This window comes from Oenanthe melanoleuca, chromosome 1A, assembly GCF_029582105.1.
Source record: "Oenanthe melanoleuca isolate GR-GAL-2019-014 chromosome 1A, OMel1.0, whole genome shotgun sequence".
Classification (NCBI taxonomy): domain Eukaryota; kingdom Metazoa; phylum Chordata; class Aves; order Passeriformes; family Muscicapidae; genus Oenanthe; species Oenanthe melanoleuca.
Window position 1 is genome coordinate 59,330,276 of NC_079334.1, and position 15,922 is coordinate 59,346,197.

Consider the following 15,922-nt stretch of genomic DNA (forward strand, 5'->3'; position numbering starts at 1 on the left):
CTATATTCCCATGTAAATTGTGCTAAATTGTGCCCTTCTATTTTGTATACAGTTCTGGTGGTTTTCAATGAATCAATCTCTAACATTTTGCTCTTTCTGGCAGCCCCACCTTCCAAGTTAAAATTCTTTGCAGTTGTCACCATCCTAAAAGAGGAGCACAGCATCTTCTTATCATAGGAAGCAGGTTTTGTTCTGCCTGACCAGCTGGGAACATATTGGTCATGTTGGCATCTGTGCCCTTCAAAGTACACCTGGAATATGAGCAGCCCTCAGGAAATGTCTGTTACTCTCCCAAGAAACAGAAAATTGGACAATTTCTTTCCTACTGTCATTACTTGAAATAAAGAGGAATGACTCCAAGTTGGTATCAGCTGAATCCAAGACAGAGTTTGCAATTAGGAATCTTATGTTGCTTACTTATTTCAGGGATTCTGGAGGTCTATAAAACCTCCCCCCCCCACCCCCAACCCATGTAATTTCAAATTTCAAGAAAATAAACAGAAATTGTTCTTCTAAGCATTTAGGTTATGCATTTAAATTTAATTTCTGATGCAGCTCTGCAGGGTATGGATTTGGGAAATACTGGAGTTTCAGATTAAAATCATTAGTGTTTATCTTGCTGTAACTGGATCACCTGGAGCCACTAACTGTGAATGAAAAGTCCTTGGTTAAAATGCATGGGATCTGTCTTTAAAAATTTAGAGTGTGAAATAAATGTGGAAGGTATCTCGTGTCCTACAGGTAGAATAGGATCTAACTGCTACAGGATGAGTTTTGTACTGCCTACATTTGCACTGTAGCAAGCAGAAACTCTTTAGTTCTGCCCTCAAAAACCTGCAAGTATAACAACATTTTTCCTATGAGAATGATTAGGCAACCTGGACAAATGGAAAAATATATTTAAGGATCTTTCATAGAAAATTTGTTTTCCCCATTGCATCAAAAAAGGGCTTTACTTAGAAAGAGTCTGCAAGTGCAGAATAATGTGGGAGGAAGCTGAGTCTGAAAAAGAATTCTCCACCAGAAAGGAATGGATTAACAGAATTGATCAGAAGTTTTATGAGGGTTTGTTTCATTCATAGATTTTTTTTTTTTTTTGGGGAGGGGGAGGTTCTTATTTGTCAAAACTGAAACCTTTACAAATTTGTGGAAAGTTAAGGTGATGGTGCATTTTGCTCTCAAAATTCTACTGAATTAATTAGTTCAGCAGTACTTGAAAAAAGCCAAAAAGTCACATTTTAAGATTCAAAAAATGGATTTATTTTCTATCTAGTGTTAAAAAAAAAAATCTGAATTATCAAAACATGAGATCTAGGAAACAATCTAGTGTTTTAACTCTTCTGCAGTCAATTCCCCTTCAGGGTTTGGCTAATATAAATGCGTGCAATTTTTAATTTTCATACCTTTTTGCAGTAATTATTTTCTAATATCTTGATTTTTTTCTTTAATGGGAAAGCTAATTCACACTCACAGCTTCTAATTAACTCAGTTATTCTTGCTCTTTGGAAATGAGTGATTGCCTCATGGATCTCAACTATGTTATCTATGCCAGAAACAGTCAACTAATCCTGTGAACCTAAAAACCCCAAAAAAGCATTAGAGGATATTAAAATTCATTTATCATTATATTTTTATATAAAATTCTGTGCCTTACTTTTATGTAGGCTCATTCTCTATTGGATCACATGTGTATGAACTGCTGATGTCAGATAAAATGCTGAGTTTTGGCAAAGCTAATCTCATGTTTCCAAGAAGGATGTTGGAGATTAAATTCTTAAGTTGGAAGTTAAGTTCTATTTTCTATTTAAGTTCTATTTTAACCACAAACATATTGCAAAAACTGAAACATTTCTAGGTACAAATTGTATTTAAACCTATTCTATTTTCTTATCCTATGACTGCAAATCTGTGTTGCAGAGTTAATCTGTGTTCCAGCCTATGTTGGAATTTACAGGTCTGCAGCCCTGCTGCAAAAAACAAGCTCTGCTAATGACTGCAGAAATGCTCCCCCATTCAAAATATAATGTGTTTTAAAAATTACAATGCCAGAATCGTGCTAAGTGCACATGTTCTACCATTTCTTAACTGTTGTGAGTCACTTTTGAGTGGTTCACTGCAGAAATATATGTGTAATTTTCAGTAGATGGAAATACCACTGCCATGTTACATAAATTAAAAGTATTTTAGAATTCAGATCTGACTAGGACATGTTGGCCTCCTATACATTTGCTGATAAAATTTATGTTTTCCTGTAAAGCATATTGGAGCAATCAAGGAGGAGCTCTAAAATATTAAGTATTCTCCATCCAGAACTGTGAAAAGGAAGTATTAGAGTAGCACAATAAAAAAGTCTTAAATCAGAGGGCACTAATGTAAAGGTTGCAAATATTAACATTGCATCCTTATATACATGTTTTCCAGATAGTTTCCAATTATGTCATGGAAGTAATAAAACATACTATTTCTGTATTTACATTGTGGTAATGGAAATTCTATATCAATGTTTTATGCTGATTAAATTTAGCTATTTTTCTAAAGTATTTTTTCATGGGAAGTTTTACTCTTTTTTTGCCAATAAAGTTTTTTATTTTGAAGAAAACATATTAAGCAAAACTTTCAGTGATTTTTTTTTTTCCCCCAATTATTTATGGCAGCCATTTTCTTTAATTTCTAATTACTACTTGTTATAAATTAAAAAAATTGAAGTAACTGTAAATACTCATTTGGTTGAGCCAAAGTATATTCCTGTAAAATTGTTGTTACATAATATAACATCTTTTCATATATTTCCATACATTAAAATTTTATTTTCCTAATTACTAGAAGTACTTTTTCTTAAAGTAAAGGGGAAAAAATGTTTGACAATAAAAGGCCTGGGGGACAAAGTGTGCACTGTCCACAGATGTTTAAAGGCCTGCTTAGTCTCTTCAGCATGAACAGCATGACTGATGTATATTAGCTTAACTCCTCATATGTTAAATTATTCACAGGCTTAAGTATTTTCAGTACTGGGCCATGATTCTGTTAAATGACATGAGTTTTTAAATACCTGGGGTTTGTTTCACTTTAATTTGATATGTGATGTCCATAAATGCAGCTCTCATGTTTCTTTAACATATTATGGCACAGAGTTTTACCAAAATGTCTCTCTACATTCTGTGTCTTGGAATTCATATTAAATTGTACTGAATAATGCAAACATACAGACTTCTGTTGCAAACTGATTAAAAGTCTATCCAAATCTGCACTGTCTGATGCATTCAAAATTTCCCTGCTAAATCTGGTTCCCTCCCAAAGCTATTTATACTTTTGCTAATGCCTCACTTTGTGTTACACCAGATAAGTCACTTTGCATTACAGTTGTGGAGTGTAACATGTCATAAATGCCATAAGCAGGTGTGACATAGTGGAAAGCAGTAACTGGAACATGATATTCTGAAAAGTTATGCCAAAACACTCTGCAATCAAATTCCTGCCATTATTTTTCTTCAATGCATACATATATTTAATATACAATCCTCAGCAGAACCCTTTGAAAATTAATGAAGACCTGATTTTGATTGCTGATACAAAGATTGTCAGAAACAAGCAGTATTTCAAGCCTGGTATACATGGTGAAAGTTGTTAAAATGTATGATGGATTAGCCATGTTATTTTTACCATATTTTTGCCATAGGCCTGGTAGGAAATATCTTGGATCTTACACTGCTTTACTTTATTTCCCATCACAGCCTAAGACACATGCCTGTATAAATCCTTGTATACTGGTGTAACAGGATTTCTCCTTACACAGACAATAACTCTTAGCACAATTTCTTATTGCAAACAAGTTGTATGTCAATGAGATTTTTTGTGTGTGTGTAGGGGCTACATGGCAATGAAGCCCTCATGGACTTCTCTGCATAGCCATGTGGATTGTCACAGAAAGAATTTCCATTTCCTCTTGCTGTAATTAACTTAATTAAAATTAATTCACTTGGAAAAGAATTCTGGAGCTCGTGGTATGGCCTGAAGCAATGTAATTACCCAGACTAATGATGGTGGGGCACCTCAAACCCAGCAGGAAGATGCCTGCAGGACACACATCTCTCTAGCCCTTGTCTCCCTGGCCTGCCTTCATGGGTAGAGTCCCACACTGGTCTGGTTGTGCCCAGTATGAACTGGGTGGTTTGTGGTTCTCACAGGGAAAACAGATTAAGGTTATCAGGTAGGGAACATCCTGGGTTTAGTAATAATCTCATTAAAACAATATTTATTTATTTATATCCAGAACAAAGACCTCTATTTTTACATGTTTCTACATGAAAGTTTTTTTTCAGTTGTATAAAATACATTAGTGTTGCTTTAAAGGTTTGTTCACATTGAATGGGACCAGAGAAGAAATTTTAAAAGGGAGTTCTGCACTCTTCTGTGAAATGCAATTGTTTGTATCTTAAAACTGAACACCTGAAAGATCTGATTTTGTTAGAATGGAAAACTGAACTACTTAATGTGGAAGATGTTAATTACTGATCAGAAAGCAGGAGACTAGGACAGAGATAGCAAATTAGTTAAGTCATATCTGATATTAGATATGTAATTGCATCAATTGAGAAACACAATGTGATTGGCAAATGTAAGAAAAATGAAAGGTCATATCATTATATTGATAGAATAATCTTGAAATTATGAAAATGCATACATTATTCACCTACTTTTTTTGTCTGATTATGCTGATTATAACACCCCATTAAGACCATGAAAAATATGCTTTTATTGCTTAGATGTGAAATGTTTTATATTGTTTTTTAAAAGCTCTAAGGGGGAAAAAATTTGGCAAAAAAAAATTTTTATACAACACAGCTTTTAATATCCAGTTGCAAAGGTATCTGATTTTTTTTTCTTTCAGAAATGATAGAGCTTTAGGAAATTTTAATGAGTCATAGGATTAAAAATTGCTTAAAATAAGGTAATAGATGTGACAATCAAGTAGTTCTCTTTGTACCACATTCTCCCTCAACAAACATTTTAGGCCTTTGGAGTAAGAGAAAGGAAAAGAAAAGAAGAGAGACAAATAATATATATTGCTTCATGGAAGAAGCTATAAATATAGATAAAATATCATTACAGGCTACAGGGAATATGCAATCCAATGGAGATATGATAGCTGCTATATTTATCAGTATTCTCTAGTGTTTTAAAATTTCTTAGCAAAATCAGTGCTTATGAAAGGTGCAAGACTGACAGCACAAGAATTTGAAGTTCTTTGTCTGTCTCCTGGAAAAGTACTGAGTAGGCAGCAAAATCCTGGTTCTCTTTTCCTTTAAAATTATTTGTCATTTGTGTGAGTGTTGAATTTACTGCGTGGTTTGCCTTTGATTGACAACAACAATTCAGAGTATATGCCTTGCTGCACTGTAGTCACATTATATGCCAAATCAGCAAGGAAGGTGACATTAAAATAAAAAAGTGCCTGGTTTCTGTAGCTGTTTTGTCTTCCAGCACTGACCAGAGAAGGAACCTGATGTTCTGAGGAACTCAGTGAGCAAGCACAAACCAGTTCCCAGCCCGTGGGCAGTGACAGGGACAGGGGTCCTGGCTGGAATCTCAGGAGGGCAGGCTGGCTCTGGAATTCTGCAAGCCAGCAGAGTGCTTACCAAAATGGAGTGGAAGTGGTGGCAGCAGTTAGAGATGCTATTTAGTCCTTGGAGTCTATCCAGATACTTCCTCAGGATCCTACTGCACCCCCAGCTTTGTCATGTGGATGTTTTTCTCCAAGGAAATAGGGCTGGAACTGCAAAGAGATCCCATAGATCAGGAGAGAGATGATAACAGTCCCCATGGCCTATGCCAAAAGTTTAATAGGCATCCTAAATATTCCTGTGATAGGTGCTGATCTCCTGCCAGCTGGTGCACGGAGTGCAGCGTGTGCCAGCTGGGCTGGGTGCAACAGACACTTCCCTCCCAGCAGATATATATATATATATATGTATATTTTTTTTTTTACCCACTTCATGGTATTTTCTCTCAGTTGCCAACATTTTTGGAGCACACGATTCGTCTGCCAGCGTTCCTGCTCCTTTGTGTGGTGTGAAGAAAAGATTCACACTTTTGTTAATATTCTAATTTCACACTCCAGAAGCACATTCTTGTCACTAGTGGTGCCCTAAAGGTTAAAAGCAATTGTGAGGAGTTGATGAGGTTTTGTTTCAAACCTGTGGAGAAGAATGCCAAATTCAGAAAAAGGGGAGTAAAAAGCATTGGGCTGTGGGTTAGCCAGTGCCAGAAGTGATGGGCTGCAGTTGTCAACCAAACCCTATAGATGCTTAGAGTGGAGCAGATGGCAAATTTCAATACATTCCACATTATGAGGAATGTGCTCTTTTTTTTTAATGAGTTGCTAAAATCTGCAATGAAAAATGGCAATAAGCAAATAAATCATCTGCCTGGATTGTCTGTCACCAGAGGAGCAGGAATGATTTGGCTGCACACTGAGGCAGCCCAGTGGTTGTGCAGACTATTGATATTTATTGATAAGAGTTCAGAATGGACCACATGTCTTAAAAGTTCAACTAAGCTTGAATGAAATCCCAAGATGTAAACTATACTTAGGCAGAATTTTCTTGCCTCAGGGACTCTTCAACATGCTGATTGCTCCTGCAGCCTCTGACACTGCTCCATCTGCTCCATCTGCTGTCGTCCAGTTAACACTGGGGGAGGTTACAGCTGTGCTTTAGTCTGCTAAAAGTGCTTTCCTAACCTGATTATAAGACTACTCAGAGGCACATGCAGCAGAATGCTCATTCTGCTCCTTCTGTGTTAAGCATCAGAAAAAAAAAAAAAAAAAAAAAAAAGAAAAAAAGAGAAAATACCTAGAAAAAACAAGCGATCAATCAAACAAAAACAAATAGTAGTTGCTCCCTGGACCTCTTTCCCTGTCAGGTGAAGATCATGACATTTTCTGAAATCATAAAGTTTTATCTGATTGCTGGGAGAAATATAAACTGAGATGGTAACCATTCTTTCTTTTAAGTTAGGAGCTTACACCCTCTAATTCTTCAACATTACCAAAAAAACCCACTTCCACCCTGTGTTTATTTCTTGGGAGAGGGGCATGGAGAGGTAAAGTCTTACTCTGGTTTCTGCTTTTAATGTTCCATTCAGAACAGGACCAGACAGGTGATTAGATTAAGGGCTGAATTTGTTTGAAGGCAGGGTCGAGGCAGTGGCATCCTGCCCCTCTCTCTGGTGTGAGGAGTGTTCTGCTGTCTGTCACTGCCGATCCACTTCTTTCCTGAGCCACTGGGTGAGAAGATTGTCCAAACCCAGTGCAAAAAATAAACTGGAAGTTCAGGGTGAACTGTGTGCTGAGACTGCTTAACTTCCAGACACAGAGACAACCAATGTTTTAAAAATATTACTTCTGGGTTTTGTAATAGACCCTAAATCCTTTGGACTCCCAGCTCTGTACCAAAGTGTCTGAACAGCCACTGAATGTCAGTAAATTTGGAATACAACCACATCTCACAGCCTATCAAACCAGTCCAGCCCCATTCACTGCAGAAACATTGGGTGGGCTGTTTCAAACCAATATTCCTTAAGCATTTGCTAATACTTCAATATTGTGATGTGCTTAAATGATCTTTACACACTGATCCTAAATGCTTGTGCAACATTCTGCACTTCTGTAAACTCTCTGGTATTTTAAGATGTACACTCAGCATGTTTTCTGAACCCACAGATAATGACTTATCTCCAGCCCTTCCTCTCACTTAGAGGAAATATCCTTTCCAGCTGATGTTTTTCATTTCATCTGCCAAAAGAAAAGGAAAACATAACAAAATGCTTTGGTTTTGTCTATATTTTAACCTGCTTTTAAAGGGTCTGAAGAAGGTGAATGGTCAAGTGAGGGGGAAAAGAGAGTTAATTGAAATATGGAGGTTTTAAACCAAATTTAAATCTTACAACCATGACACTGGCTTAGTTGAAAGCATAAAAGCATACTTGAGTCTCTTTTTAATGTCATTGCAAAAAAATATCTCCAGAAAGAAAAATAGCTTTTAGTTACTCCAGACTGTCATGGGTGAGATTATAGTGAATTAGAAAATATGACAGGAAAAAAAATCTCTTTTATGCAAAATTTCACATTGAAGAAATTTAGTGAGTGAGTGAGTGAAGATTCTTGCAAAGGTGCATTGAGGTCTTTTGCATGAGTCTGCAGTCTTGAGAGTGGATAGCTGAGAGATAGTAATCACAGATATGAGTACATGTTAAGACTATCTTCATGATGCCAAAAGTTTAAGTGAGATTAAAATCAGTCCTTTTAGGTTGAAAGCATTTTGCTGAGCAGTTTTGGATCAGACCATATAGACTTATACCTTAATAAAAATCCACATATGGTATCTAACTCTTCAGGAGGAAGCACAGATATGTGATAAAACCAGAGCTACAGCATTACAGGCTGCTAAATACATTCCCTGAATCTGGAGGAGTTTAGTTCACAAGAAAAAAAGCTTTGCATTCCAAGTAAATGAGATCCTGCAGCTCTGTAGGGAATAGCTTTAATTGGAAAGTCACATTCCTTGCCTCCCATGTAAATAAATCAAGGGACTTGAATTTGGTCATGGCCTTTGTCTGGTTTGAGGCCAACCTTGCCAGTCCAAGGTAATGCTGTGAAGGTTAGGAATGGCACAGTGGAATGAATCAATCTTCACATTAATACATATGTACCACCATAGGTAACACAGAGGGGTCTCAAGCTGGGGTTGAAGTGAACACCTTTATCTGTAGAACATATTAATACAGCAAAATAAATGCACTGGATATGCTGTATTTTATTGGGAGTAAAATTCTCATAGGTTATAAAATAAGCTACAAGCAAGCTAGGAGAAAAATCACCTCTCTCAGCTAAACTAAAAATGTGCTAAGGCAATTTTTATTATTTCTTAATGAATTGCATTTTAACATGCAGTTACAAAAACATCACCTGTCCCCATTGAAAGGAATGGTGATGTTCCTGTTGTCCTGGGTATTTTCTCACTCCATTAAAACATGCAGCTGGTAGCTCTCCAATCACTTTAGAAAACAAGGACTAATGTCTTTAAATTATTATTGTACATGGAAATATATTGTTCTTATTTACTGCTTGCAATGCTTGGGTTCTACAATATAAAGTGCTGTACAAAGGCAGCAAAATACATTCCCTAGTTTAAGATAAGCAGCAAAGTAGGGACTAGAATAGTTTTTCTTTTTAATCATTCTCTTGAAACATGGAAGAAGATATCTAAATTCCCACAGATACTCTCCTTTATCATTCCAGCTGTTTTGCTGTTTGCTATGTTGATGTGTCCTTGGTGACACCATGGGGAAATATATGATTTTGCTGTATCTTCATTCCCAAAATATCCTAAATACATTAGGGAAAATCATTAATAAAGTGACACTTTGAAGCTTCTGTATTACATTAATGAGAGGAGCTTAGTTAATCTACTGTATCAAACTAGTTTAGACACTAGAAAATGTCATGCTTTTCATAGTCAGTTACATTTTCTTTTTGAGTCCCCATGGCTATACATTGACATATAAATGTTTTACTTAAAGAAACATTTAGAGAGGTTTATGTTACACTTTCCAGGAACATGAGCTTTCCTATCAAATCATGACTCATTTAACTTAGCTTTATAAACTTTAGGCATGAAGCCTAAATGAGTGCTCCAATCTTCATAGCCCACAGACAGAGGCTGAATCCATCAAGGTGTGCAGAACTTTTATAGGAACTTGCACCTAAATCTCACATATCTAAATACAGATTAGCATCATCCCTGTTATTAGTGTAATGGAATACTCTGTGTCTGGTTTAAGAACAAGAAACCTTCTTCTGTAAGATGACAGCAAACATTTCCCTTGAACCTAAGGAACACAGCCACCTGAGTTTTTTGCAATCAGAAATTATTTCTCTGAGGAACCCTCAATAAGCAGCATTTCCCCACTCATAAGCACTGAGTCTATGTGTGAAAGAACAAGAACTTTAGTATGGAAATTAGAAAAACTACATTAATTATAAGTAAGTGTACCCTGTGGTAGTTTTGTCAGCAGCTCATAACCATTCCATTCTGGTGATCATGTAACTGGTAATTACAGGGAAAACACCCTTACCTGTCATTTGTTTCCTTTTTGGGGTTCATCTACACTACCAGATAATTTTGTTCCTGAGTCCATGGCAGACACTGGATCCTGCATTTTGTGGATGTTAGTTTGCATTTGGGATTTCTTTGGCAGGAAGCCAAGCAGAGCAAGTGACACAACATGTATTCTGTGTCAGGGATCCCAACACACTACAGGGCTGAACCTTTATCCTCAATGGTCTTTAGAGACAGAAAGTCCTACAGGCTGCAGGACTTGCAAAATGTACCAATGCAATATAAAAATCAGATAAGTGCCCTGCAACACAACTCAATCCCTGTTCAAACTGAATTTCATTTAAAAACCCCACAACAGCTCTCTGAAAAAAAAATTAAATCACAGTGTCTCAAGGCAATGTGGTTACTCCCTAGACAACAATACCCCTAAGCCAATTTGCAAGGGACTAGCTCAGATCAGCAAAAGTGTTTTCAACTCTTTACCAGCGAGCTTAGGGCTGTGGTTAACTCCTTGGATGGGATGCATTTAGCAGCAGGGGTGCAACCTAAGGATAGTAAACCCTGTGTGCAATGTTGGTAGTGTGCTTCCAGTGTCCTGAGGTGCAGACAGACAGATCTGCCCTCAATTCTTCACACTGTGCTGCTCGATGGTGTCAGTTTTACTGCTTGGCTACATAAAAAAGCTGAGGAATTCAACAAGCAATGGTGCTCATTCTACTTCAAATTATCATTTTGGCAATCAAAATCCTTGCAGATAGCATAGAAGACTTTTACAGGAGGTAATAAGGATGTACTGCTTCTCAAAAGCAAAAATAATTCTCACTTTCTCTTATTGCACTTATGATGCCTAATTAGTTCTGAATTGCACCCTGTTTATGAGAATTTCCATAGTGTCTTGGAGATGATCAGGAAGAAAATTCCTCAAAACAAGATCTGTTTGGAAGCTGTTCAAAGTCTCTCCTTCATACTGGGATGTGGCAGAAAACACCTACTATATGGAGTTCTAAGAGGAGCTATGTTGATAAAAAACCTGATGAACAAGGTTTTTTTTGCTGAAAAATTCTGTTTCAGAAACACTGGGATGTTTTAGATAAAACATTTAATTTCAACGACATTTCTAAGAGAGTTTTAAATAGTTTAAATTTTCTTTGTTTTTGTTTCAACAGAATCATAGAATGGTTTGGCCTGGAAGGGACCTTAAAGCTCATGGGCAAGGACATGTCCTACTTAGACCATTGCTCAAAGTCCCAACCAACCTGGCCTTGAACACTTCCAGAGGTGGGGCATCCACCAGATCTCTAGAAAAACTGCTCTGGTGTTTCATCATCCACTGAGTAAAACCATTTTTTAAGTGCAGATGGCTTTAAAATAAGTTTTCCAGAGAAGAGAAACCTCACACTATGCCAATCCTATCAGTTTATGCTAGTGCCTATTTCTAGTTGGCTTTCTTTTAATCATTATATTTTAATTTCACTGAAACTTCAATTATTTACATTTTTAAAGGTTAATTTTAAACTATTACTGCATGCTACATTTACAATAAAAATATGAACCATCTTGGCATCAACAAAATAAAACATTCTGATGTGTAGAATTCTCTAAAATGAAATGTTTTCAAATGCTTCTTCCTCATAAATTTAGAAATTGATGTAGTCTACTGAGTTTTAGGAGAAGTATGAACATGTCAGACTCTTTCACTGTAAGAAAAATTGTTAACAATTATCTTAATAGGCAGAGAAAGCAGTTTGCTATCTGTCCACCCACTGGTGTGAGTTCATTGCCTTGCAGAGGGCACTGCTGCCCAGCCTCAGCTGGGAGAGAATTGAGTTGCCTTGCTGAAGTCAGGGCTGTGCAATATTCCAGTGTCCCAGTGCACATTCTTGTCACTCTCAATGGATCTGTAGCCAGAAGGTTCAATGTAGTGTAACTGAAGGGTACAGCACCTTCTTTGGCAATATCTGGGCTGGGAAGGCTGAAGGGAGGTGAGGTTTGCATACAAACTGCAAGTGAGAAATTATCCCTGCAACCATTGGGATGGGAAGCATTTTAGAAGCATAATCAAAACAGTTAAATGATAGTGAGTTTTTGGAGGACATTCAGCTCTGTGCTGAGGCATCACATTATGCTTAAAATTGTCTCTTAGGTTTTATAAGCCACATAGACTGAACAGAAAAAAGGTAGCCAGGAGTAGGAACTTCTGGGATGGGAGTTGGAAACACAGGGAGATGGAGGTTATTTCTGAGGCTCTTTCAGCAATACAAACTGTTATGACTCGCCTCAGAAGGAGCTGAAGGGAGCAGCCAGCCCTGTGTCCCCTGGCACCGAGGCACAGAACGACCCTCAGTGCAGCAGGCAGGTGCACATCTGGGCAGGAGTGCTGCCCTTGGGCTCAAGGACACTGCAGCTCATTAGGTGTCTGTAGAGACTGATGAGCCATCAGGAACGCTGCACTACAGCTTCTCTTAACCAGTTTTAGGCAGAGAAGATATTTCTCAGTGTAATTATCCCATTAGTGAAAGATGCTGCTGCCTGAGTTAAGGTGCAAAGAGACCATGTGCCAAAGTCAGTAATACAGATTTTATCTAACAGCAAGTGGGGGTAGAGAGGTAGGTGGAAATAGACAAGAGGGACAGGGAGATCAGGCAGGAGATGGTGACTCCTTGTGAATCCAGCAGTGTTCTGCCAGTCCTTCTTCACCCTGGGCTTCTTGGTGTGGGGATGGAGGCTGGAGCTGTTCTTCTGCAGGTTCATGCAGCCCAGGCTCCAGGGATCCACAGAACAGATGGCATTCCCATAACTTGGGGTGATATGTGTATGGATTAGCAGCTGCCTCCTTTCCACAGTGTGTCACAGAGGGCATTTTTATCTGCATGCCTTAGCTCAGTTGGTCAGAGCAGGGCCCTGACAATGCCAAGGCTGTGGCTTTGGTCCCCATGTGGACCATTCCTCTAAGAGTTAGATTGGTGATACTTGTGGGTCCTTTCCAACTCAGAATATTCTGTGATTCTTTGATTAACCAGGATGTGCTAACCAGATCTTATCATCAGGGCTTAAATTAGCACTTCCCTGTTTGAAATTCCTCCCTTCCTTGCTTATCTCAAGCAACTAAGCTGTCATGGCTGAATTACTTCTAACCAAGCTGGCAAGTTACTTCTGTGGCCTTGACTCTGCTTTGAGACAGACAGGTGTGTTTTCAAAGTCCTTACACTCAACTCCTGTGATAAATCTTATATGTTGCTACTAAGTGTAGGAAAACCTCTGCTTGGCTCCACCTCAGAGGAGGCAGCATTCCAGGTGGTCCCTGGGGCAAGTCTGATGGCTTGTAAAGTGCTCTAGAATTTCTTCAGAGGAAAAAATGGATATTTAAGTGGAAAACAGTGATTATTTCTCCCATCTTTCCTTTTTTACCTAATGTAAGCCTTCTGAAAAAGAAAAAAGTAATTTCATAAATCTTGATTAAAATTATATCTAAAATGTTTCTCGTGCTAGTTAGTCACTTTAGGCAATAGAAAAAAAGGTGTTCTAGTCTCTCCAAAGAAAGTGCACTTGCTTCACAATTCTTATTGCTCCTGCCTGAAAGAATCCTACTAATCTTAAAATAAAGCACATTGGGGATCCATAAACCTTCAAAGTATGTAATATATTTCAGAAATACTGTTCATAAGCTCTGTTTTTTTGAAAAGCAATATTTGTAAGCATGAGATCATTCTGCACATAGCTCCTTACTCCCTCTAGCACTCACAACAAAATCCAAAGGAAGAATCTAAAAATCTGCACAAACAGCAGCCTAGGATTGATCTCTGCCATGAATTCTGCAGAACCAGAAATACTGCAATTCCTTTTTCTTCTATTCCTGTAGCTCAGTGATCCAATTTATGTAGCCTATTTTAAGAAGACCAGCAAATGAAGTTTTTCTTCTGGTTTTTGAGAAAATTCATGGCAGAATACAGTAACAACTGTGTAGATACAAGCCATGGCTGTTTCAAAAGTGCATGGGCTATAAAGAAGACTGTAAATTTTGCCTACTGGTTATATCATGGGAAAAGGCTAGAAAATTGGAAACACTTCATTGTGAGTTTATTCTGTAGAAATATTCCTTTGCTGGGCAGTGAGGCTTCTCCCCTGCTTTGAGATCTCTATAAACACAAAGCCTCTTCTACTGTGCTCATTTTTAAATAAGACCCTGATGATTTCTGCCTCATTTGCTGTACCACAGGAGAATGTGCTAAAGAGGTTCAGGAAGAGGCCAGTCCCTGCTTGACTTCAGTGTGATGGTTTTATTCTCTTCTGCTTTGCCCTTTGGAATGTGACATGTTGTGGCACGGCGTGCTCCCTCAGGGATCCTCTTTGTGAACCTGCCTGGGTGGGAAATGATGCTGAGAAAATTTCACTTTCATAGGGAAATTCCATAGAAGCAGAGAGAGAATAGAGATCTCTAGTTGGAGGTGTCAATCCACAACTTTGAATTCTGCAGCAGGAATACCCTGGATGTGTAGGACCTCTGTTAGCCATCACATGCAGTATTTTCTGCAGAGCAGTGAGGGAGTTCCAGAGTCTCTGGGTCAGGACCAGGGGCTGCCTGCACACCATGGCAGCTCCTGCATCCTCTACTGCAAAGGATTCTGTCTGCTTAAGGATACAGTCCTGTTGCTATTCATTTCCAGGATTCCTGCTGAATCCAGCACTGAATTTTGAACTGTGATGGAAATAACCATCACAGAAAAAATATTCATTTCTTCCTGGAATTTAATCAGCTCAGTCATAATTACAGTACATCTGTTGTTACTAGATTATTTGCTAATGCTCACATGCCTGCACACTCTCTGATAGAGTAAGGACATGCTGGCATTTCTCTGAGATGTTGACAGAGAGACAATGTGTGCAGGCTGAGACATTCTAACTACATTGTTGTTTTAGCTCCCTGCATTATCATCAAGGATTGAGAACAGAGGAGGTCAAACCCACAGGTTATTCAGCCTTATGGCTGCTCAGATTTAGAATGTTCTTTTAATGCTTCATTGCAGAAACAAAAGGAAATTCCTGCAATAGTGTTGAACTGGCCACAGTGTATAATTTTGTCTATTCGAAATGCTGATTTAATTCAAAACGTTAGATGTGATTGCTCACTGATGAATTTTATTCCTATATACCTCATCCTAAGGCTTCTGCTCTGTGTATAATTTCAGTGAGCAGGCAGATTACCTTTTATTACTGACTTATTACTTACTCTAAGTCATAGGCCAGTGTGGCTTGCTTGTTTTATGTTTTACACAAATACTGAAATAATTCAGCATGAAAATTCAATCAAAGTGTAATTTCACCAAGAAAACTTCTCTAATGTTAGCCTTGGCTTATATTATTCACTTATTTTATTATATACTATAAATATACAACCACCAACAGATCAGTAAGATTGGGAAATCCTTAGAAATTCTAATTCTGAATGCCCCTGGTTTTCTATGTCAGGCTTTTGAAAACAAATAATACTCAATTCTAGCAAAAAAAAATTGTTTGAGACAAAAATGTCAAGTACCACAATTTGTTGTAAATGTTCCCTGCAAGTCATTTCTGTATAGCACTTTCAGTCAGGAGCCTGAGGAGGCCAATTTAGACTCAACTGAATGTTAAAGGAGTGGATAGAAAATTGCCAACCTCTCATTAATCTGCTGTGCTTACTTTCCCACTGGAACCATCTTCCAGATTCTGCATATGCTCACAACTTAAAATAGATCTGGAAACAGTAAAATACTACAAGTCCAGTGATGAATGTGTTCCCAGGTGTGCTCAGATCATCTGAACTTCTC